This window comes from Schistocerca americana, chromosome 6 (genome assembly GCF_021461395.2).
Source record: "Schistocerca americana isolate TAMUIC-IGC-003095 chromosome 6, iqSchAmer2.1, whole genome shotgun sequence".
Classification (NCBI taxonomy): domain Eukaryota; kingdom Metazoa; phylum Arthropoda; class Insecta; order Orthoptera; family Acrididae; genus Schistocerca; species Schistocerca americana.
Window position 1 is genome coordinate 447,740,283 of NC_060124.1, and position 22,228 is coordinate 447,762,510.

The 22,228-nt window shown below is 45.8% G+C and overlaps 1 protein-coding gene and 1 non-coding gene across 2 annotated transcripts in view; both read left to right on the plus strand.

Moving 5' to 3' along the window:
* LOC124619494 (zinc finger and SCAN domain-containing protein 22-like) overlaps positions 1 to 22,228 on the plus strand; it is a 745,754-nt gene that overhangs the window by 122,850 nt on the left and 600,676 nt on the right. The window lies entirely within an intron of this gene.
* Trnat-ugu lies at positions 13,307 to 13,381 on the plus strand. The gene has a single exon. It is a non-coding gene; the product is annotated as a tRNA-Thr (tRNA).

Genomic DNA, 22,228 nt, shown 5'->3' on the forward strand with positions numbered 1-22,228 from the left:
CAGCAGAGGTCTACATTAATGTTTCAAGCACCTTCTTGCTATCCTCTCTAGAACAGCAATTCGGGGATGGCTGTTGCATCTTTCAACACGATCGAGCACCTGTTCATAATGCACGGCCTGTGGCAGGGTGGTTACACGACAATAGCATCCATGTAATGGACTGACCTGCACGGAGTCCTGACCCGAATCCTATAGAACACCTTTGGGATGTTTCGGAACGCCGACGTCGTGCCAGGCCTCACCGACCGACATCGATACCCCTCCTCAGTGCAGCGCTCCGTGAAGAATGGGCTCTCATTCCCCAACCTTCCAGTATCTGATTGAACGTATGCCTGCGAGAGTGGAAGCTGTCATCAAGGCTAAAGGTGGGCCAACACCACACTGAATTCCAGCATTACCGATGGAGGACGCCATGAACCAGTAAGTCATTTTCAGCTAGGTGTCCGGATACTTTTGAACACATAGTGTAGTACACAGGTGATTCAAGTTAAAAGGTTCCCGACATGATTATGGCCGCACGACGGGAATTAACAGACTCTGAAAGCGGAATGGAAGTTGCAGCTAGATGAATGGGAGATCCTATTTCGGAAATCGTTAGCGGCTCAATATTCTGAGATCTACAGAGCCAAGAGGGTACCGAGAATACCAGGTTTCAGGCATTACCCGTCACCAGGGACAACACAGTGGCCAACGGACTTCACTTAACGACCGAGAACAGTGACGTTTGGGTAGAGTTGCCATCGTGTGATGTTCGACGAACGTATCCGTAAGGTCAGTACAGCGAAATTTGGTGTTAAGGGCTATGGCAACAGACGAGCGACGTGAGTGCCTTTCGTAACAGCACGACATCGTCTTCAGCGTAGAAAACTGGAAACCTTTGCCTGGTCAGATGAATCCCGACTACAATTGGTAAGAGCTGATGGATGACAGGTTTCGAGTGTGAGGTAGACCCCACGAAGCCATGGACTCAAGTTGTTATCAAGGCACTGTTCAAGATGGTACTGGCTCCATAATGTTGTTGACCGTATTTACCTGAAGTGGACTGGGTCCTCTGGTCCAACTGAACCGATCACTGACTGGAAATGGTTATGTTCGGCTACTTGCAGACCATTTACAGTCATTCATGGACTTCATGTTCCCAAAAAACGATGAAATTTTTACGGATGTCGATGCGCCATGTCACCGGGTCGCAATAGTTCACAGTTAGTTTGAAGAACATTCAGGATAGTTCGAGCGAATGATTTGGCCACCCAGATCGCCTGACATGAGCCCCAGCGAACATTTATGGGACATAATGGAGAGGTTAATCCATGCGAAAAATCCTGCACCTGTAACACTTTCGTAATTACGGACGGCTAAAGTGGCAGCATGGCTCATTTCTCCAGCGGATTTCCAACAACTTGCTGAGCGCATGCAAGATCGAGTTGCTGCACTACACTTGGCAGAGGGAGATCCGACACGATATTGGGAGATATCACATGACTTTTGTCACCTCACGGTACATTTAGTCCAGCAAACCTCCAGCATCTTCGCCTCATCTGAAAAATAGGTTCTGCAAAATACTCGTTGACTACAACTGTCACTCCCTCGTTTGATGAAAATTTCTTCTCAGCAAGCCAAAGTTTCAATTTAGGTTTCAAATGGCTCCAAGCACTATGGGACTTGACATATGAGGTCATTAGTTCCCTAGACTTAGAGCTACTTAAACCTAAGAACATCACACACATCCAGCAGCGCTCAATTTAGGGAAAAGAAAGAAGTCACTTGGGGCTAAGTCTGGTAATTAGAGTGGAGAGGAATCAAGTCAAAGGTCATTTCTTTCGCCGGCCGCGGTGGTCTAGCGGTTCTAGGCGCTCAGTCCGGAACCGCGCGACTGCTACGGTCGCAGGTTCGAATCCTGCCTCGGGCATGGATGTGTGTGATGTCCTTAGGTTGGTTAGGTTTAAGTAGTTCTAAGTTCTAGGGGACTGATGACCACAGATGTTAAGTCCCATAGTGCTCAGAGCCATTTTTTTTTCATTTCCTTCTTTTTTCTTTACCAACCCAACCGTGGTCTTTTTTCAGACAGAGCATGTATCAACCACCCAACAATGGAGCGTAATAGTGTCCGGTTATGGTTCTGCGTTTTTTCAAGTAATCCATGGTCATGGAAATCCCAAGAAAACAGTGGCCATCCCCTTACTAGCCGACAAAATGGTCTTTGCCTTCTGCGCCGCACTTTCACGAGCTTTTTTTCTTTGTTTTGACCGCCGTTTTGACTCTGGTGTGTAATGATGGATGCAGGTTCCATCATCAGTCACAAATCGGTGCAGATAGTTCAAAAAAAAAAAAATGGTTCAAATGGCTCTGAGCACTATGGGACTTAACTTCTGTGGTCATCAGTCCCCTAGAACTTGGAACTACTTAAACCTAACTAACCTAAGGACATCACACACATCCATGCCCGAGGCAGGATTCGAACCTGCGACCGTAGCAGTCGCGCGGTTCCGGACTGAGCGCCTTAACCGCGAGACGGTGCAGATAGTGTTGCGGATTGTGTTTAGACACAGCCAGACATGGTGCTGGAATGTAGCGCCAGATGAGCTTTTGGCCGACTTTGAGCTTTCGCGATACCTCTCCCGCATATAGCTTCTTTATAGCCAGTGATCTGTGCAGGATATTATGCACAAGCTCAGATGAGATGCCTACAGTATTAGCAATTTCTAGAATTTTTATTCGGCGGTTTTGCATTAGAATCTTATGGGTTTTGTCAATGGTTTCCCTTGTGGTGACCTCAATTGGACGGCTAGAACGCGCTTCGCCTCCTCGCTTGTCCGGCAACGATATCCGAACACGATTAAATTCATTAATCCAAAACTAAATGGTCCTTAGTGATGGTGCAGAGTCCGTATGAACTTCATCCAATTCTGTTTTGATTTTTACAGCAGTGCGTCTCTTCAACTGAAAACTTTTAATAACAGCACGAATCTCGGTTTTCTCCATTTTTAATCGCAGTCGACACACTGACCGATTCAGACGGCGATCAGCATTGAGCTGTACGCCACAGATTGTTGAAATTCTTTGTACGATCCTTGGAACAATCAAGTTTAGCAACGATGAAAGCTCAACAAAAATATTCCATTCTTTCATGGAAATTTACCAGTCTTATCAAACCACCTTTATTCCTGTATTCCCGTCTTTCCCTGAATATTTTTGTACTTCCTCCTTTCGTCGATCATTTGAATTATTTCTTCCTTCTTATGCTACCCGAGGTTTCATGGGAGTTAAAACAAAATAGCACGATGAAACAGGCACGCCGGCCGGTGTGACGGTGCGGTTCTAGGCGCTACAGTCTGGAATCGCGAGACCGCTACGGTCGCAGGTTCGAATCCTGCCTCGGTCATGTATGTGTGTGTGTCCTTAGGTTAGTTAGGTTTAAGTAGTTCTAAGTTCTAGAGGACTGATGACCACAGAAGTTAAGTCCCATAGTGCTCAGAGCCATTTGAACCATTTGAAACAGGCACACATACAAACACGCACAAACACACACACACATATGTTCGTGAGTGACACGCGACACATTCCTTGACAGTTACAATTTACATCCAACTTTAAAACAAATTCCACAGGTAATTTTTGTCCAAATTCTTCGTAAACAAGAGGATTAGCACACGAAAAGGGAGTGCCTGATGCATGCGGGCCAACTCCATAATCAACCAGTCGGATTCCCCTGTTCTTCGTGGGCGGCCCAAAAAGCTGTGAGTAATATCCTGGAGTTGCCCACAGTCCTAATATGGCGATGTTACCAGCCTGAGTCTATAAAGTTGTCGCTGAGAATTTCAAGTTGGCAATGATCCTCACAAACTGTTTCTCTTTACTGAAATCTAGGTCCGGCCAACAGCACGACACTGGTAGTTTGGTAACTGTGTTTGCACAGCTGCGAACTGTAAGATGCACTCTGGAAACAACTATTTAGTCTGTAAGTAGGTTATTGCTTCAGAAGTGCTAATGCAGTAGACATAACCTCCTGTGGAGTTCGGAAAGTGAGCTTGAAGGTGATTATTTTATCTTTGCTTGTGTCAATAGTATTGCAATATGTTACTGATGCAAACGTTCTCTGTCTGAACTATTATTAAGTACATTTCTTCAATTTTGTAAATAAAATCGCCTTTTTGTTGCTGCTCTGTGTTTTATTTCTTTCAGACGCGTTTCACCTTTTACGTTAAGGCATCTTCAATGGAATCTAGAATGACACAGATTTTTTTTCATATGCGATATTTGTAGGTTTTAAAACAGTTCACGTCTTGTTTTGTAGGTACATAAGTGATTACTTAGTTATTCGAGTCTTTGATTGCATTCTGAGTTTCCTTTCATCTGGTCACATACTGGAGGTCACCCTACAACTTCACTTACGAAACATATGCACATTTCGACATTACGATCTGTTTTCTTCACAATTAGCGCAAAGAACATGCAAACCGTAAAGAAAAATGCTCCTAATCTGAAAATGTGCTTATGTTTCGCAAGTGAAGTTATAGTGCTATCAGCAGCATGTGACCTGATGAGAGGACACACAGATGCCACCCAAAAACTTGAATAAATGTAATTAATGACTTATTTACGTGGAAAAAAAGACGTGAACTGTTCTATATTCTACAAATATCATTATAAGTGCCACTCAAGATGCCTTAAAGTAAAAGGTGAAACGCAACTGGGAGACGTAAAAATTACATTGCAGCAAGAAAAATGCGGCTTTTATTTACAAAAAGAATATTTCTGTGCTTGGTGGACTGATGGCCACGCAAACAGACTTCTTACATTTCTTCACGACCGGTGTTTCGGCGTATTCGCTGTTCAAAACTGGAGGTGGTGATCTACTATGTAGAATACCGGACTCTGCCCGGGGAGTTGCCGGGCTGAACCTCGTGTAGAAAGAGTGACTGTTCTTCGTTCCATTCTTTCCAGGTCAGCCCCAGGTATACTCAACGTGCTATCAAGTGAGTACTGGAGACATTTTCGAAGAATGAAAGAGAGCTTAGGAGATTCGCTTGTCACTCTTCCCCTCCCAGTGCCACGGGCTCAAAAGGTTACACCATGAATCCTGAACAGCACATTTCAAGGCATCCCAGATATGCTCAGTAATGTTCATGTCTCAAAAAATGGCTCAAATGGCTCTAAGCACCATGGGACTTAACATCTGAGGTCATCAGTCTTCTAGACTTAGAACTACTTAAGCCTAACTAACCTAAGGACATCACACACATCCATGCCCGAGGCAGGATTCGAACCTGCGACCGTAGCAGCTGCGCGGTCCCGGACTGACGCGCCGGCAATGTTCATGTCTGTGGACTTTGGTGGGCAGCGTAAGTGTTTAGACACAGAAAAGTATTCCTGGAGCCACTTTATAGTCATACTGGACGTATGGGGTCTCGCATTGTCCTGCTGGAATTTTCCAAGTTCGTCACACTGCACAATGGTCATCAATGGATGCAGGTGATCAGACAGGATGATTACGTACCTGTCACCTGTCAGAGTCAAATCTAGACGTTTCAGGTGTCCCACATCACTCCAACGGCACGCGCTGCACATCACTACAGAGCCTCCAGGAGCTTCAACAGTGCCCTGCTGACAGGGTCCATGGATTCATGAGGCTGTCTGCATACCCGTACACGTCTATCCGCTCGACACAATTTTCAACGAGACATGTCTCACTATGCAACATGTTCCCAGTCATCAACAGTGCAATTTCGGTGTTGACGGGCCCATGCGAGGCATAAAGATTTGTGTCGTGCAGTCATCAAGGGTACAAGAGAGGGGCGTCGGCTCCGATAGTCTATATCGATGATGTTTCGTTGAATGGTTCGCACGTTGACACTTGTTCATGGCCCAGCACTGAAATCTGTAGCAATTTCCAGAAGGATTGCACTTCTGTCACGTTCAACGATTCTCTTCAGTCGTCGTAGGTCCTGTTCATGCAGGACCTGTCTCCGGCCGCAGCAATGTCGGAGACTTGACGTTTTACCGAATTCTTGATATTCACGGTACACTCGTGAAATAGCCTTACGGGAAAATTCCCACTTCATCGCTACCTCGGAGATGCTGTGTGGCATCACTCGTGCGCTGACTACAATACCACATTTAAACTCACTTAAATCTTGATAACCTGCCATTGTAGCAGCAGTATCTGATCTAACAAAGGCTTCAGACACTTGTTGACGACCGCAGCGCCGTATTCTGCCTATATACATAGCTCTATACTTGAATACTCATGCCTATACCAGTTTCTCTGGCGCTTCAGTGCATAATTCGCTTACCAGATGTCTTATTGGTTCGCTTTAGAGGATACTCAGTGTACTGACTGAATAACACAGGGAGCAGCGTCTCACTCTCCTTTCTATTAAGCCGACCTTAATGCACGAGGCGGCGCCGACGTTTCCGCGACATCGGAGGCGATCCGGAATGAGGCCGCCCCCGTTTCCGGGCAACAGCTCGCCGCACCGGTAGCCAGAAGTCTCGTCTCCCACACGCGCTGCTCTCCCTGTTCGGCGGTCCCACGCGCAGCCAGGCAGCCAGGGCCCATACGGCACGCTAGGGCGCTGGGCGTAGGGCGGAGGGTGTGCCACCTGCTCGCCTCGCTCGCTGGCCTTCACGCCTCGATAGTCTCCATCGGCCGGCCGAAGCTCCGCTGCCCGAGGCCTGGCGCGAACAACAACGTAAAGAGCCGCGTGCACACGTGACAGCACGGCTCGGTGTATACTACATTGCTACCGTTTGAAACATTCATTTTGTGCTTACCTCGGAGCTCCTGGCTTCCGTGGCGTAACGCGCGACGACACAGTCCCATCCGCGGCCCGAAACCACGCGATACGCTAGACATACTTCTCCGCGGATTTAAAAGGATGGCGAACCCGAATGGAATCAGTCTAAATAACGGTCGCCAGACCCGCATTGACCTGTGACATAGGGTTAAACTTCTCACTACTCCTGACGGCCTTGGGAGAGCCAGTCCTGACAGAACTCTACCATCTGGTGAGCAAGATGTATGAGACAGGCGAAATTCCCTCAGACTTCAAGAAGAATATAATAATGCCAATCCCACAGAAAGCAGGTGTTGACAGATGTGAAAATTACCGAACTATCAGTTTAATAAGTCACAGCTGCAATATACTAACGCGAATTCTTTACAGACGAATGGAAAAACTGGTAGAAGCCGACCTCGGGTAACATCAGTTTGCATTCCGTAGAAATCTTGGAACACGTGAGTTAATACTGACCCTACGACTTGTCTCAGAAGAAAGATTAAGGAAAGGCAAACATACGTTTCTAGCATTTGTAGACTTAGAGAAAGCTTTTGACAATGTCGACTGGAATACCCTCTTTCAAATTCTGAAGGTGGCAGGGGTAAAATACAGGGAGTGAAAGGCTGTTTACAATTTGTACAGAAACCAGATGGCAGTTATAGAAAGTCGAGGGACATGAACGGGAAGCAGTGGTTGGGAAGGGAGTGAGACAGGGTTGTGGCCTCTCCCCGATGCTATTCAATCTGTGTATTGAGCAAGCAGTAAAGGAAACAAAAGAAAAGTTCGGAGTAGGTATTAAAATCCATGGAGAAGAAATAAAACCTTTGAGGTTCGCCGATGACGTTGTAATTCTGTCAGAAACAGCAAAGGACTTGGAAGAGGAGTTGAACGGAGGATATAAGATGAACATCAACAAAAGCAAAACGAGGATAATGGAATGTAGTCGAATTAAGTCGGGTGATGCTGAGGGAATTAGATTAGGAAATGAGACGTTTAAAGTAGTAAACGAGTTTTGCTATTTGGGGAGCAAAATAACTGAGGATGGTCGAAGTAGAGAGGATATAAAATGTTGACTGGCAATGGCAAGGAAAGCGTTTCTGAAGAAGAGAAATTTGTTAACATTGAGTATTGATTTAATTGTTAGGAAGTCGTTCCTGAAAGTATTTGTATGGAGTGTAGCCATGTATGGAAGTGAAACGTGGACGATAAATACTTTAGACAAGAAGAGAATAGAAGCTTTCGAAATGTGGTGCTACAGAAGAATGCTGAAGATTAGATGGGTAGATCACACAGCTAACGAGGAGGTATTGAATAGAATTGGGGAGAAGAGGAGTTTGTGGCACAACTTGACTAGAAGAAGGGATCGGTTGGTAGGACATGTTCTGAGGCATCAAGGGATCACCAATTTAGTACTGGAGGGCAGCTTGGAGGGTAAAAATCGTAGAGGGACACCAAGAGATGAGTACACTAAGCAGATTCGGAAGGATGTAGGCTGCAGTAGGTACTGGGAGATGAAGAAGCTTGCACAGGATAGAGTAGCATGGAGAGCTGCATCAAACCAGTCTCAGGACTGAAAACCACAACAACAACAATTCCAACGTGAATAATCAAAGCACTGTAGCAGCCCAACTACTTTCAGAAAGATTCAGAGATCCGAATAGTTGGCTGAACTATTGTATATACACCGCTTACAGTTCCTACCAGGCCCCTCCTGGCACCTAACAGCTTCTGCCAATAACATGTAAAAAAAAAGAAAAAAAAAAACAGGAGGGCGCTTCAACGCGAATATTACACTTTTTTCGTATTGATTTTCATCTCTGTGTCATCCAATGCTTCTCTCCATCTTCACAATCTCGTTTCCAGCTCATCCTTGTTAGTGCTAATACTTCGATGACTATATTGAAAATAAAGTCTAAGACAAGAAAAAATTAACAAAAGCACCATGAAAAAGTTATGCAAATTAACCGCCAATTGATATTCATACAGCTATCGGCGGAAAATGTAAAATTATAGGCTTTGGTAGCCGGTGGATGAATGTGTGGCGCTCCAGTGCAGTTTCACTACGCAGCTGTCAAGGATACTAACAGCGTTAATGTCGATATCAGGACATGAATTCATTGCGAATTTCATTCCTTGTACTCAGATGGACTGTAACTATGCGTCACAGGCAGGCGCGTGAAAAACACACACATATCCCAACAGTTGGGAGAGGACTTGTGGCTGGGCCCAAAGAAGTCGTTCGGAGGAATCGGCGAATCGCTCTAAATTTGAATATGGGTGATGCAACTATCTGACGATGTTGACAGGGATGGGTGAATCGTGGCCAAACACAGTGTCAAGAAGGAAGTAATCGAGCTAGAGAGACGACAGAAAGGCGCTCAGGCCCCTGGATTCATCATTGTCATCGATCGGACATACTACTGATGCTTCGATAACCACACGGACCATTAGTACCCGGCACACAGGAATGAGGATGAGCTCAAGGCGGGCCTTTAGCCGACTACCATTGACCTCTGTTCACCACAAGGCCGTTTGTGTAAGTGTCGGGAACATTCGGCCTGCAATCTGCGCCTCGATGACAGCTGAAAGTGACGGTGTGGGCTGCCATTTATTTTCATAGCAGGACCCTTTTCGTTGGCAGTGTCCTGTGGCCAGCTCAGGATGTTGACGATATAACCCGCCAGTTGGACAGAATTTGCCACGATAACCTTCAGGAGGCCATACTACAACTCACTCAATTCCAAGCCGAATAACTGCTTGTATAAGAAGGGCCAGAGGTGGACCAACGCGTTGTTGACTTGCTCTTTTATCTTGAATAAATTATCCAATTTTTCTGAAATTGTAATAATTTCTTTGTCTGTAAATGTACGTCACCTCTACCGATGGTGTAATTCCTATGCAATGCATTTTTTCCCTTTTTTTGCTTAGGGTGTATTACGCCAGACTGTACCAACGTTGACAAGTCTTCACCGTAATTTTTGTACGTTACAGAATGGGAATGACCATCTGAATGTAACTCAATACACGGAGCGTCCTCATGGCAGCACCCAAAAGCTATACGATCCAACACGACCACAAACACGAAACAGTCTAGTGTTTCCACCCAACCCTGCCACGCAGATACCTGATTAGACAATGAAGAACTGTACATCTAAAGGGATCGACTACTGAAATAACTTCACTCTGCCAGTCAGAGACTGTGGTAAGCTTAGCAGTTGAGAACCAGTGTACAGAATGTCTTTGCACTACGTTAGCGATTCACAACTCACACAAAAGAAATGGTTTGAAAGGCAACGTTTGACGAATGGCCTTGACTGTGAAAACTTTTAAGACGTGTGCTGTTTCTGTCTCTTGATCATCTGTCTTCGAACTGTATACCTCTTTTATTGTTGTGGAGATTATCGGCAGGAGCTGCTAGGGACCAGATGGAGGTGGTGTATGAACTGTTAGGTCCAGTGTTCGGATCTCGAAATCTGTCTAAAAGTAGTTAGACAGCTATAGGGCTGCAATTATTGACTTTGGAACTATGAGAACGACAGTTCTGTTTCGCAGGTCAAACAAAGTCTGGGAACCCTTATTTATTCTGATTTAATAGGGTAGCAGGGTAGAGCATTAATCCGGGTCCAGCTTATAAACGTTACCTAGTAGAAAGGACGAAACGAATATTCCGACAGGGCACCAGCAGTAAACGATTAAGACTGGAAACGAAACAGAGTGTACATAGGCACAGCATCATTCTCTCGTATGTGATATGAAAGTGTCTCGCTCAGCTCAGTCGGTGTACGATAGTGACACGAAGGGGAAACGGAAAAGCAAGGTCCAGCATTGACCTCCGACACAGCAAAGATCGCCGTAAAGCTTCTGATTGATATCTAGCAGAGCAGAGTGACTTGTCTATGGGAATTGAATTTCGGATGCTGCCAAGACGCTTATACATTTGTGGAGGCAGTAGATGACGTATACTACTCCAACTCATGCGTTATTAAATTTTTCTAGTATTTATTTGAAGCGGGGAAGTGAAACCTGATAGAAATCAGGGTACATCTGAGTGGGATGTTGACTAACGTAACCCCTGATACCAAGACAGTGGTCGTTAATCTTTTCTGAGAGGTCGGTAAGACACGTTCTCGAAAGATATTTCTTTGGGCAGTGCTATCAAGAGCTGTCAAGTAGCTCTCACAAGTACTCTGCGTTTTTGCATAAATCTAAAAAACACAACAGACACAACTAACAGAGATTATTCGTTAATAAAACATTCTCCTTCACTGTTTACAACAATCTGCCAATGCTTAGGCAACTTTTCGACTCGGCAACTGGAGAAATCACGTGGTTTTGAGGGAAAGAACTCGTCGAGCCCTGCTCGGAGCGCATTTTCAACTGGAAAGGAAATTACTTGAAGGTTGAAACTTCCTGGCAGATTAAAACTGTGTGCCCGACCGAGACTCGAACTCGGGACCTTTGCCTTTCGCGGGCAAGTGCTCTACCAACTTGAAGGTTGTTCGATACAGAGGGGAAATGGCAAGAATCTGAGGGCGCAAGATCAAATGAATAAGGTGCGTGCGGTATGAGTTCCCAAACCTACTCCTGTATAGTGTTTTTGTCAAACTAGCAGAATGCAGGTGCGAGCTACCGTCGAGTATCGTCACTTCACGCATTCTTCCCGGTCGTTGTTCTTGGATTGTGTTGCTACACGCTAGTGAAATCAAGGACACAGTAAAACTTCTGCTCACACACACCTTTATTTTCACACGTCTATTTTACAGTTATAGTTAAAATATATCCGCTGCAGAGGGCAGAAGACCAACAGATGGCGTAGGAGTCTTCATTTCCCAACAGATTGCGTCTGCAAGGCGTCTCCATTCTTGACAATAAATGTCAGTGGTGATAGTTACACCCCGGAGAAGCAATTAGTAGTACACCTCACCCCGCTGTTCCACCAGAAGTGTAAGATTATATTTCGTGGATGCACGCAGGTCTTTGTACGGTTAGCTGCTGCTTTGTTCGGGCTCAACCATTCCTTCCTTTTCCATATACTGGCATAGAGACACCATTTTTCGTCACCAGCAAGCATACAAGGTAGGAATGGTCGGTGTTGTTTACGAGATGACTGACGATGAGCAAGCAGAAATGCATATATTATCACCCGCTGATTTTTGTAATTTTGGCGTAGAGCATACGGCACCATTACATCCGACTTTTGAAGCTTCTTCAATGCGTGCAAATGTCGCACGATTCGGGAATTACCAAAGTTCATCACATTTGCCAGTTTTCGAGAACGCTGACATGCATCATTGTGGATTAATGCGGTTTAAACGATCTCCATCAAATGCCCGAAGGTCTTCCTGAACGTGGAGAGTCATTAATGTCAAAACTATGCTCATTAGAATGCGAAAACCATTTTATTGCCGTGCTCTGTCCAGTGGCATTATCCTCATACACGTCGCAAATGTTTCTGGTTGCCTCAGCTGTTGTCACCCCTCTAACGAACTCAAACAGAAGAGTACGTAGTAAATGTTCCGTTTTCTCCACCCGGCTCTCCATTTTCTAGTGTCCACAGTTCCTCTCACTACCTCCAGATGACAAAATGACGATATGAAAACTCAAATAGCAACATTAAACTATAAATAAAACATGACAATCGATAAATAAACTAGCAACAGAAATATCAATTAGCAAAACAAAAATGCTGCGAACTTACGCACCAACCTAATACTACGATGCTTCTGTGAAAAGGGACGATGTTACCGAATTCCGAGGGGTCAACGAAAGCCGAGAGCGCACACGTCACGACGTAATCCCGGATTCCACGCTCGCCGTGTTGCGCCCTTTTCCCGGGAAAAAAAAGAAAAGCGTTTGGCACGACCGCGGCCGCGACTGGGGTAGACTGATATATAGTGTGGCGGGTACGACACGGCGGCCACGGCCGTTGTTATGAGGTGCGCGGATTAAAAGCGCAGCGAGGAATAAATTGCACGTGCCTCGAGCCGCGCAGCAGCCGCCGTGATCTTCCCTTTATAAATAATCGCCGCTGTCAGCTCCGGAAATTTCGGAGATACGTTCTCGGTAAAGAGCGTAGCGGTATGTGAAGCACATTAATAACAAGGACGGTGCGGGGGAGGGCAGGCGTAGAGATGCAGAAGAGAGGAGAGGATCTGAGGAAGTTACGGAGGAGGAGGAGAAGTAGCAGTAGGAAGCTACACTATGGCAAGCAGTTACTAGTCGCTGTGCTCGGAGGATTCACACAGCGCGGTAAAGAACTCTAAACATGAAGCTGAAGTCGCCACCTCCACTCCTAAACACGTCCTCGTAAACAAAGCCCCGTCAGCGGAGATGTCTATTTTCAAGTGTCCTCTCCAGAATGTCCAGGAAAAAAACGCGCAAACACAGTCACACGTAAATGAGGACTAACTGAAACCCTCAGCTGCCGACAGGTATTGTTGATATACCTCGATTATGGACAGTTGGGAATGTGAGTCTCACGCGAAGCGTGCAAGCGATAAGTCCCTGCAGTCGCGCTATTCATCTGTGTCATCGGTGGCTCAGATGGACAGAGCGTCTGCCATGTAAGCAGGAGATCCCGGGTTCGAGTCCCGGTCGGGGCACACGTTTTCAGCTGTCCACATCGAGGTATATCAACAACGACTGTCCGCAGCTGAGGATTTCAGTTAGTCATCATTTATTTCAGGGAAAAGCTGCACGGTCATCAACAGTATTCTAATCTTTCGAGAACAGTTACTGTCTTCATATATACAGTCACAGGTGGAGCCATCATAGTCGCAGCTATCCCACTCTATTACTCGACAAAGCAAACCGTAGGCCCTGCCGGGACCAACTGTGGCCGGCCAGTGTGGCCGAGCGTTTCTAGGCGCTTCAGTCTGGAACCGCACAACCACTACGGTCGCAGGTTCGAATCCTGCCTCGGGCATGGATGTGTGTGATGTCCTTAAGTTAGTTAGGTTTAAGTAGTTCTAAGTTCTAGGGGACTGATGACCTCAGATGTTAAGTCCCATAGTGCTCAGAGTCATTTGAACCATTTGACTGACTGCGTCACGTAAATATAGTGCAGTCGCTGTTAAGTTGACCCCTGACAGCTGCAGTGGGCCGGGCGCAGCAGCTTCGTGGGCCTACGCCAACCAACAGAGTAATGCGATTCTGTACACGTTTCTATGGCAACGCCTCAGTTTTGTCACAGCTCTGTAGACGGCAACTGTTTTATCCTGCAGCCGTCAGCACTCTACAGCTGAAAGCTGGCAACAGCGCTGCGAGCTGTCAGGAATCTTCTTACTCCGCTTCGACTATAGTTACATTTTCTCCCCGGTTCAAATTTGTGCGCATTGTTAATTCGCAAGCGGAACAAGCGGAACATGGGAAATGATATCAGGAAATGACGTTTATTGAAGATGAGAAACAAAAAGTAGTTCAAATGCAAACAGAAACGTGCAAGAAAAATATTAAAGTTGAGTAAAGCGATAGCCTGAAAATTAAGTCAGTGCCAGTGACACGACGCTGCGATTGGAGCTGAAGCCTCTACCCAAACGAAGAAGAAGTGAGAGCAGATACATTATCCTGTTGACGATAGGGACAGTTTTTTATTAGGCAGCAATTTTCATCTACATCTACATCTGCATCATACTCCGCAAGCCACTTAATGGTGTGTGGTCGAGGGTGCTTTCGGTACCACTATCTGATTCCACCAACCATGTTCCACATGCGAATTGTGCGTAGGGACAATGACTGTCGTTAAGCCTCTGTATTGGCTCTAATTTCTCGAATTTTCTCCTCGTCGTCAATACGCGAGACGTATGTGGGGGTAAGTAATACGCTGTCTGACTCCTCCTGAAAAGCGCTGTCCCGAAATTTCAGTAGTAAATCACTCCGTCATGCACAACGCAGCTCTTGTAACGTCTGCCAGCGGAGTTTGTTTAGCATCTCCGTAACGCTCTCTCGCCAGATAAACGATCCCGTGACGAAAAGCACCGCTCTTCGTTGGATCTTCTCTATCACCTTTATCAGTCCTACCAGACAGGGATCCTAGATTGATGAACAATACTCAAGAATCGGGCGAACAAGCGTCTTATAAGCCACTTCTTTCGTGGATGAGTGACATTTCCTTAAGATTCTTCCGATGAGTTTGAGTCCGGTGTCTGCTTTTCCCACTATCTGTTTTATGTGGTCATTCCACTTAAGGTCGCTCTGGATATTTACGCCTAGATATTTTACGGCAGACGCTGTTTTCAGCTGTTTGTCATCAATAGTGTAGCTATACAGTAGTGGATTTCTTTTCCTGTGTATGCGAAATAAGTTACATGTATTTACGTTCAAGGTCAACTGCCAGAGTCTGCACCATTCATCAATTCTCTGCAGGTCGTTCTGCAGATTCTTACTATCTTTTTCTCTTACTATATTTTTTGTAGTATCATGAAAAAGTCAAGGAAATAACAGCGGTCAGAAAACTTCACAGCTCTTGTCGTTTATGAATGGGCTTCAAGGTCAGCAAAGAAGGGTTGACTGTGGCGCTCCAAACAGACGCGCGGCACTCATGACATTGAAATGGTTCAAATGGCTCTGAGCACTATAGGACTTAAGATCTGAGGTCATCAGGCCCATAGAACTTAGAACTACATAAACCTAACTAACCTAAGGACATCACACACATCCATGTCCGAGGCAGGATTCGAACCTGCGACCGTAGCGGTCGCGTGGTTCCAGACTGAAGAGCCTAGAACCACTCGGCCACTCTGGCCGGCTCTTGACACTGAAGAGGACGTCCTTCGTCACGTAGCAGAAAACCAAGGACAAGTACTAGAAACATTTCCCTTGCCGTGGGCTCCTAAGATACACAGATCAGAGCTGCACTGAGTGTGTGGGCTACCGTGAAATGGGAGGTCTGAAAGTGAAACGATCTTGGAAGTTATTTTACATCCAAAAGGTACATTTCCGGACACGGGCTCCATACCAAAACTATGTATGAAGTCTCACCTCTACAAGATTGCAATACTGTGAAACATTGTGTAAAAGTAAAACTAAACTCCGTCCGAACAGGCCTTGGAAGACCCGACGGTACCGACCGGCCGCCGTGTTATCCTCAGCCCACAGGCGTCACTAGATGCGGATTTAGAGGGGCATGTGGTCAGCACACCGCTCTCCCGGCCGTATGTCAGTGTCCGAGACTGGAGCCGCTACTTCTCAATCAAGTAGCTCCTCAGTTTGCCTCACAAGGGCTGAGTGCACTCCGCTTGCCAGCAGCGCTCGCAGACCGGATGGCCACCTATCCAAATGCTAGCCCAGCCCAATAGCGCTCAACTTCGCTAATCTGGCGGAAGCCGGTGTTACCACTGCGGCAAGGCCGTTGGAAAACATTCTGTACAGCGCTTAAGGAATACAACAGTCTGCAGTTGTAAGCGTGTTCTGTTTATTACGGCCGGTGTGTTTTTGACCATCACTTTCTGATGCTCAGTTTTAACCGTGATGATGGTCAATGAGCGAACCGGCCGTAACAAACTTTATGGTCTTACAGATGCGCACCAGAAATTCTTTGAATATTTAATAGTATCAAAGCTTTGATAGTGTTACTTTGCAGTCACAGACAGACAAATATTACTGGATATGACAATGGTCATCTTCTCTACTCTTCATAGAGGTCACAAAAGTGGTGACAGATCGTGTGTTAATGTTACGTATAATCCATCTTGACTGCAAAATTGTTTTTTATTCATATGAACTGTGGTGTCACCTCCAGACACCACACTTGCTTGGTGGTAGCCTTTAAATCGGCCGCGGTCCGTTAGTATACGTCGGACCCGCGTGTCGCGTGATTGCAGACCGAGCGCCGCCACACGGCACGTCTAGTCTAGAGAGACTCCCTAGCACTCGCCCCAGTTGTACAGCCGACTTTGCTAGCGATGGTTCACTGTCTACATACGCTCTCATTTGCAGAGACGACAGTTTAGCATAGTCTTCAGCTACGTCATTTGCTACGACCTAGCAAGGCGCCATATTCAGTTACTATAATGACTATCTTCAAGAATGTCTTCTGAACAGATAATATTGTGAATCATGTACCGTCAAGAGCGACGTTCATCATGAATGGATTAAAGTTTAGTATCAAACTAATTTCGTCCGCTTTCTGAATTCTCATTCCTTGTAATGTTCCAGACCTCACGTCAGTATAGTTCTTCCCTCCTCACGCCAGCATGCGTGAGCTAAAACGCGTCCATTTCGGCCTCCACTCGTAACACCGTGTTGGCTCTACTGCTAATACAAAATTACCGGTTTCGGTTCATCCTGAACCATCTTCAGACCTGATATTTCAGTTACAGGAGTAACCCGTCCAAATCCAGCAACTTTCACATGCTGCGTCACAATCAAGACGGATTATAGGTAACATTATAAATCACTGATTGCTGCTATCCCATCAGACATTATGTCTGTTCTTGCAAAGATCGTGTCTTCTTCTCTCCTACTGGCTACGACAACAGAATGTCAGAGTTTAAATTCTTTGGTCACTAGGCCTCGCATCTGGATGTTGCATCATATCGTCAGATATGCGACGAGAGCGGCACGCCCCACCTCCGGCTTGTGCTGTATGCGATGAGAGAGGTCGGCCATTCTCACCTGCTGGTGGTTCCACAGCAGGACGGGCAACGGCGCTTCCTGCCTGCCTGCCTCTTCAGGAAGCAATTTATTTCTCTGACGCGGCTGGCGGCGTCGCAGACAGGAAATGAGCGCCGTCCGCGATTTGTGACCACTGCTCCGCAGGAAGGGAGTGGCAGCCATTCGACGCTCACCTCGGATAAAAGGCGCCGTCTAGCGTAGCGTCTCCGTCAGCGCACTGCAGTTATCTTTTCTTGTGGTTCAGTAGGCGTGAAGTAACGGTGCATCAGGCGACGGACTAGAACCACTGTCTTTTCCTCTTTTATTTCTTTAGATTCATTAGACTATCGAGAGCTCTAAAGGATTTAAGCGCTTCTAGCGAATCTCTTGGGACAGTTACTGTGGTGTCACCGCCAGACACCACACTTGCTAGGTGGTAGCCTTTAAATCGGCCGCGGTCCGTTAGTATACGTCGGACCCGCGCGTCGCCACTATCAGTGATTCTAGAGAGATTCCCTAGCACTCGCCCCACTTGTACAGCCGACTTTGCTAGCGATGTTTCACTGACTAGATACGCTCTCATTTGCAGAGACGACCGTTTAGCATAGCCTTCAGCTACGTCATTTGCTACGACCTAGCAAGGCGCCGTATTCAGTTACTATAATCTGAAGAGATAATATTCTGAATCATGTACCGTCAAGAGCGACGTTCATCATAAATGGATTAAAGTTAAGTATCAACTAGATACGTCCGCTTTCTGAATTCTAATTCCTTGTCATGTTCCAGACCTCACGTCAGTATAGTCCTTCCCTCCTCACGTCAGCCTGTGTGAGCTAAACGCGTGCATTTCGGCCTCCAATAATAACACGGTGTTGGCTCTTCAGCCAACCAAACAGTTACTCTTAAAATCGCATATATGTTGCTGGTTTTTAGAATGAGCCTGACCACAGCTTGCAAGATGGTGGAAATGAAAAGAAATTAAATGCTGAACCCTGATACGCGTCGTTGGTGTGGTTCTCAGTGCGAAGTCTAGTTTCATGCAACTGTGCACGCCAGTCTGTCCCGTGCGGGCCTCTTCGTCTGTCTTAAGACTTAGTTTTCCTTTACAATTTTTACCATCCATAAGTCCACCAATTCCCTCCACTGCCATTTACAAAATAGCAATCGACGATTCCTTGATGTCTAGAGCGGTTCTAGGCGCTTCAGTCTGAAACCGCGCTGCTGCTGCAATCGCAGGTTCGAATCCTGCCTCGGGCATGGATGTGTGTGGTGTCCTTAGGTTAGTTAGGTTTAAGTAGTTCTAAGTTCTAGGGGACTGATGACCTCCGATGTGAAGTCCCATAGTGCTCAGAGCTATTTGAACCAACCTAAATGTCTCAGGATAGTTCTGTCAATCGATTTTTTCCTTTCTACAAATTAAGTCACAAATATTTTTCTTTCTAAGTTTCATTTAGAACCAATTTGTTAATTATACGATCTAGCTTTCTGACCTTCTGCATTATTATGTATCAACACATTTCAAAGCATCTATTCTCTTCTTGCCTGAATTGTGTACCATCCACTTTCCACTTCTGCGAAAGGATACACTACAGACAAATTTCCTTCAGAAAAGACCCTCTGACAGTTACACTTGTATCTTATGTTAATACATTTCTGCTTTTCAGAAACTTTTTTTTCCTTGTTGTTTCCCGTCTGCTTTATACAACCTCTTCATTTCTTCTCTCGTCAGGTACTTTGAGAGTACAACTACTTTTAGTGTCTTATTTCCTATTGCCAGTCACTCTGTATTGTCTGATTTCACTCGACAACATTCCAATACCCTAATTTTACTTTTGTTGATATTCCTTTTTATAGCCTCTTTTCAAAGCATTATCCATTCCGTTCAACAAATCTTTCAAGTCCTTTGCCTATCTGACAGAATTATATTGCCATCAGCAAAAATCATCCGCACTTTTCTTTTACTGCTTGCTTAATATACAGATCTAATAACATCTGGGTGGAATAAACTCTGTTGCACTACTTCCTCAGCTACTGCTTGCCTTTCATCACCTCGACTGTTGACGCGGCAGCATATTTCCTGGACAAATTGTAGGCAACCTTTCTCTTCTTGCTTTTCATCCTTGCTAATTTCAGAATTTCAGGGAGCGTGTACTGCTGTGAACGGACACCAAATGGGTCATTCGAGATCTCATCAAAACGGGATCTTCACAAATTTCGTGGTACTTCCTTGTGTGGCTACTTGGCGACAGCAGTCTCCAGTGCGATTCCGTGATGTAATGTCGGCTTTTTCCAGGTGGCCGGAGCTGTTGGGATTTTCCAGATACGAAATATTTGCCCTTGTCGGTTTGAGAAGATGTTGCCTTGGAGTCTAGAATCAGTGCAGAATCGTGGGCTTCACGTTCAGAAGGAAGGAAGAAAGAGCGTGATTTATCTTTCCATCAATTGCGTGGTCATTAGACACCCTTCCGAAGACCCCCTATCTAGTGCGAACATGTCCCGACACTACACGTCTCCTAGGAAACAATTCCGCATTCACTGAGCTCGGTGTTGGAAACGAATCTGCACTGGTCTTCATATAGAGATGTCCAACAGACGTAAGTAAAGAGACAGACTCGTTAGTTACTTCATTTTAGATGGCCCACAACGCTGTTGGATGGGATATATCCACGCGAATTCCTATTCTGAATTTGTTCCCGTACATTACATTGGTGTCTTTCTGGAACGTTTGAAACGTGCTGCTTAATGAGGCAACAGCGAGACACATTGTCACATGATGTGTATATTGAAATGTTTGTAGTTCATTGCTATTAAGAGTATCGTAAATCTGAACACTTTTTTCTTTCTTCTTGTTAACAGATACAGCAAATACCTTCCTTAGATCCTGAGGACTGATGTGCAGTCCTCTAAATGTCATACACGCATATATATGGAAATGTGTATCGCTCAAGCGCGGGTGCTGTTGGACCGCGGCCTAACAGTCGCAGACCATTATCTCAGCTGCCATCTGGCCAGCTCAGCGCAGATACAATATGAAGCTTGGAGACACGCAATTTACTGGACCGTTTAACTGCCTTTCGTGCGCATGATTACCCAACCAGTCCACTCTCTACCGGCGCACATGTCCTCTCCACCGAGTACCCTGCGATATGTATCTAGACTTGAATTATCAGCCAGCAATCAGGACCGGGACAAAACGGTTGGATACAATTTAGATTTGTGACGTTCACACAGTCCGCCAGCATTAGAAAGATGAAATATTGGCAGACTTATTTGGAGCGGACATCGCACTCCCCCCCCCCCCCCCACCCCCGTGCAGATATTCGCGGTAAGTTGTCGGCTGACGTGAAGGTCAACGGAGAACGCAACGTGCGGGGCCTTTCCTCGCAGGCTATGAATTTCCATTACAGCTGGCCGTCTCGTGCTAGCAATGAGAAGGCATATAATTGCCTTGTAACGATTCATAAGGCTTGATAAGATGACTGGATCTGCTTGATTGTCTGTCTGCATAGTCTGGTGCTCGTGTAGCTAAACTGTCAGTACTGCACGATGTGATTCTGGCTCGTAAGCCATCTGGTCATTAGATATTTCTGGAGAAGAATGCAACATTTTTATTGATATCCGGTAATCTTTCATACATTTTCGGCGTTGAGTACAACTTTGCTAACGTCAAACATAGCGGAAACATGTACGAAGTGTGGCTGCGTTCTTTAAAGGCTTTTTTTCTTTTTTTTTAACTTTCCTTGGAAATAATGAAAAGTTCTAGCAAATTATATACTCTACACGAGAGAAGCAATGAAAGTTAACTAAAGTATAGGTAAATTCTCACCGAAAGTGAGATAGCAACCATTAATTTTGGAAGACACGTCTCAGTTTGTCAGTTAGTCAGTTGCAATTATTGACATACGCTTCCAATGTTCAAATGTGTGTGAAATCTTATGGGACTTAACTGCTAAGGTCATCAGTCCCTAAGCTTACACACTACTTAACCTAAATTATCCTAAGGACAAACACACACACCCATGCCCGAGGGAGGACTCGAACCTCCGCCGGGACCAGCTGCACAGTCCATGACTGCAGTCCCCTTAGACCGCTCGGCTAATCCGGCGGGGCAGATACGCTCCGTTGAACCAACGAAAAATATACCTTTTCGTCTCACAAAACTGAATTCATAATTTGTCGACAAGATTACAAGACATATTTCGGTCTAAGGCGCTACAGTCATGGCCTGTGCGGCTGATCCCGGTGGAGGTTCGAGTCCTCCCTCGGGCACGGCTGTGTGTGTGTTTGTCCTTAGGTTAATTTAGGTTAAGTGGTGTGTAAGCTTAGGGACTGATGACCTTAGCAGTTAAGTCCCATAAGATTTCACACACATTTTTGACACTTTTCGGTTTTCGTGGAGTTGAACTGCGTCACTGTTTTGACGGTTATTCACGTTGGTGTAGTACAACTACGTTTCGATAAGTTTGGAAGCCTTTACACATCCTCAATCAGCTCAGATGTCTCCCCACGCGATTTCCATATTTTCGGAACCGTGAAGAAAGACAATCAGCCCCCCCCCCTCCCCCTATTTCCTTCGGACGAAGTGGTGCGCCGGCCGGGGTGGCCGAGCGGCTCTAGGCGCTACAGTCTGGAACCGCGTGACCGCTACGGTCGCAGGTTCGAATCCTGCCTCGGGCATGGATGTGTGTGATGTCCTTAGGTTAGTTAGGTTTAAGTAGGTTTAAGTAGTTCTAAGTTCTAGGGGACTGGTGACCTGAGATGTTAAGTGCCATTGTGCTCAGAGCCATCTGAACCATTTGAACGAAGTGGTGCACGTCAAACATAGCAGGGACGGGGAAAACCGACCGGTTAAAACC